This window comes from Amia ocellicauda, chromosome 1 (assembly GCF_036373705.1).
Source record: "Amia ocellicauda isolate fAmiCal2 chromosome 1, fAmiCal2.hap1, whole genome shotgun sequence".
NCBI lineage: Eukaryota > Metazoa > Chordata > Actinopteri > Amiiformes > Amiidae > Amia > Amia ocellicauda.
Window position 1 is genome coordinate 30,714,580 of NC_089850.1, and position 4,042 is coordinate 30,718,621.

The following is a 4,042-nucleotide window of genomic DNA, read 5'->3' on the forward strand; positions in this document are numbered from 1 at the left end:
ATTGCCACTAAATTAAGTTAGATAATACATTATTATTATTATTATTATTATTATTATTATTATTATTATTATTATTATTATTAAATACAGTTTTGCAGCCAGCTGGATATGTCTATGCAACTGTGCAATTTGTTAATACATTACTAGAGTTAGTATTTAAGATCTTATTTATAAATGCTGCAATCATATTGTGCCAGCAGTACATCCCCCACCTTAACCACCTCCAACATAAACTTTATATATCACAGCAGATTAAAGCATGGAATAAACTATGCAAATCCTCCTGTCAGAAAAGTCAATTACAGTTTAGCTTCAAAGAAAAGAACACCATGTTCAAAATTCTGAACCAATCAATAAGTCTCTAATGAAGGCTTTATTAAAAGAGCAGCCCGGGGAGAGATTCTGGCTGTGCTGGAATAGGAGCTCTGATGCTAGATTGGGCTGATTTACTAAGTAAACACTGGAGACAATAGACTTATCAAATTGAACACCTGATAACTCTCCCGCACAGCCTTCCCACCCAGCATCACTCCTCCAGCGGCTCCACAAGAGCCCATCTCTTAACGCACATGCGGTGGGCATAATTACTCCTCATTACAGCATCAGACATTGATCAATTGTTCAGTTCCTTTCATGATACTTGCTATCATATGCCAAGACTTGTCCGAGAGAAGTCAGATGCGAAAATAGAGGTATTTTGTGTGTATTCTAATATAATGAAGCACACTATCCATGGCTAAACAAGTAGTTTCATGTTATTGGTTTAGACTCATACTCCCCATTAAAATGGCCTGAATTCTGAACCATGTACAAAGAACAAAACAAACAAACAAATACATAAATAAAACCCCTATCAGCATGTTTTGTAAAGTTTGGTTGTTACCACATGTAGGAAACAAAATGCACACTGACCAGAGGACTCCTAAACAGCCTCCTGAGCATAAATGCACACACAGAATTATATGTTAACTGGTATTTCACAAATCTATTGCAGTACTTATTTAAAACTTTTGCTAATTTAACTAATACCACTAGTGTTACTTGACACTCACAATTATTTTTTGCTGGCAGGGTTTGGCGAGTCATTGAGCTGGCATACCATTAAGAATTAAAATGTACTTGCACCACTGTACACATCTGTTCTTAATGGTAATCAGATACATTATTTTATGGGAATGTCCAAGTTAATAAGAGAGGGCATTGCCTATCTATATGTGTATACTGGTTACCATATATATGCACAAGTCTATTTATAAGTGAGACAGATGTACATATGAAAATATTACAAATAGGTTAATTTCAGAAATACAGAAATTCAGAAATTTTGCCTTGTTTTTAAAGATACATATATTTGCATCGCAGAAATTAAGTGGTAAAACATGCCTTTCGCATCCACATAGTTGCAGATTTAAATGAAAACAAGTACCTTATATAAAAGATTTAATGAATGAGTCGGTTTATAAAAAGATCATTCCTACTTTTGTATTTGATTTTTACAAATTATTTTTGTGGAGTATTTTTGTGAGAAGAGAGTGAGATCTTTAATGGATTAGATGAAATAGCTGAAGGGAACGGCTCAGCGCACACCCAATTAGGCTCATTTGCTGTTTGAGAATCACCTTCTTTGGTGTTAAAGCCCCATGTCAAACATGGTGCCTAAGCTCATTTGTAGTGCAAAATGAGATTGACAGAACAGCTGCAGCGGGATGCATGCCTGCTGGACGACTTAATTGTAGATCCTGAAGAGCCATCATGACCAGGAGAGAGGTCTCTGCAGAATTACCAGTTTTGTTTATTAAATGCGATCCATAATCAATAGACACGGAATCCTAGAAAATACCTTTTAAAAAATAAAAAAGTTCAAAGTAAAAATGGTTGCTTATTCCTTGAGGCAAATGCTTGTTTTTTGCGCACAACTGAGGGGCCCAGGTTTCTGTAGAGGTAGGCAACATTTCCACAAGGACTGATCTTTTGTCAGACTGTGATCCAGAACGGAAGCAGCTCATCTTTCTTGTCATCTGCAGGTTAGGTGTACCTCACACTACAGCCCAGTCTGGCAGGCTTCCCATCGGCCATTGAAATCATGGCTGAGTAGCCAAATGACGTATCTCCTTTTGACTGAGCCCAGCCCAATCCCAGCAGCATTCAGTCAAGACACGATTGCCATTACGAGTGTAATGTTACTTCTCAAGGAGCAGCAAGAGAATCCTGGCTCCAGCCAGTTTCCACAGCAGCCAAGGAACACTGAAACACTCTGGTTCTGGAGGAGCTCTAACTGCAGCGTGTGTGTGAAGTCAATTGTAAGGAGGCACTTGAATTGCCTAAAATGAGCCCTCTGTTCTCTGTTATGGTGATGAAATACACTGCTTGGTTTCTTTATTTTTTGAAGACTTGCAGTTATATTTGTGCGTGTTCAACAGCATTGGGTTGAGTTAACATCCATTAACAAGGATGAAGAAACCCTGCCTTTTCCACATCTGAGAGAGCTCATCTGTTGGATCGGACCACACGGGTCAGCCTTCGCTCCCCACGTGCATCAATGAGCCTTGGCTGCCCAGGACCCTGTCGCCGGTTCAGTGCTTCCCACTTTTGATAGGTACTGACCACTGCAGACCTGGAACACCCCACAAGAGCTGCAGTTTTGGAGATGCTCTGACCCAGTCGTCTAGCCATCACAATTTGGCCCTTGTCAAAGTCGCTCAGATCCTTACGCTTGCCCATTTTTCCTGCTTCTAACACATCAACTTTGAGGACAAAATGTTCACTTGCTGCCTAATATATCCCACCCACTGACAGGTGCCATGATAACGAGATTATCAGTGTTATTCACTTCACCTGTCAGTGGTCATAATGTTATGGCTGATCGGTGTATAATCCAACACATTATGACCCAACATTATCTGGTACTCCCACATTTGTTACTAATAATCTAGGTTGAAATAAACTAGAAAAAATACCAAGAACCAAAAAACAATCAGAACACATTTCTTACAGCATGAAAACTAACATGTAAAATGGAATTTCAAGGCAGTTTGCTACTTTAAAACACAAGTACCTTCTCTCTCCTGCTACCACAGCCAAATACACAATCAGTCAACAGCACAGTGTAAGGAATGTGCTCGGACTGTGATTTTACTAAACTTGCATGAAGAAAGAAACTATGTTATGCTGGTGGCAGATTCACATCCTGCTTCTCATAATTTTAAATTTTTCTCTCTCCCCAGTCCAAAACCAACTAACTGCCAATATTGTTTATTTGTTCATTTACAGGGCAGACATGCAGTGGCTATAGGAAGTATTCACCCCCCTTGGGCTTTTAATTTTTTTGTGTTACAAACTGAAATTGTGACTCATTTAAAGGGGATTTTATGTACACAACCTACTCAACAATTTCAATAATAATAATTTAAAAAAAATAATAATATCTTGGCTAGATAAGTAGTCAACCGACTGAGTCAATACTTGGAAGAACCACCTTTCACAACAATTACAGCTATGAGTCTCAGCAAATATGTTTAAGCTCTGTCGAGTTGGATGGGGATCATTGGTGGACAGCAATCTTCAAATCTTGCCACAGATTCTCACTCTAGGACATTCACATTTAAGCCCTCCAGTGTTGCTTTGGCTGTGTGCTTGAGGTCATTGTCCTGCTGAAAGTTAAATCTCCATCCTAGTCTTCGGTCTTTTGCAGACTGAAGCAGGTTTTCCTCAATATTTGCCTGTATTTAGCCCTCTTCCCAGTTACTGCTGATGCAAAACAGCCCCATATCATGATGCTGCCCCCACCATGCTTCCAGTAGGGGTGGTGTTACCTGGTGATGTGCTGTGTTGGGTTTGTGACAGACATAATGCTTTGCATTTAGACCAAATAGTTCAATTTTTCAGTTGGTTGCACTTGAGTTTATTTAGCAGAGGGGGTGAATACTTCTCAATTTAAGGCGCACAAATCGAAAGTTGTACATCTTCACCCGTTTCAACTAAACAGCTCCAGCAAAATAGATCTCTTTCATTGACAAACACCAGAAACAGAATCTACTTTGCC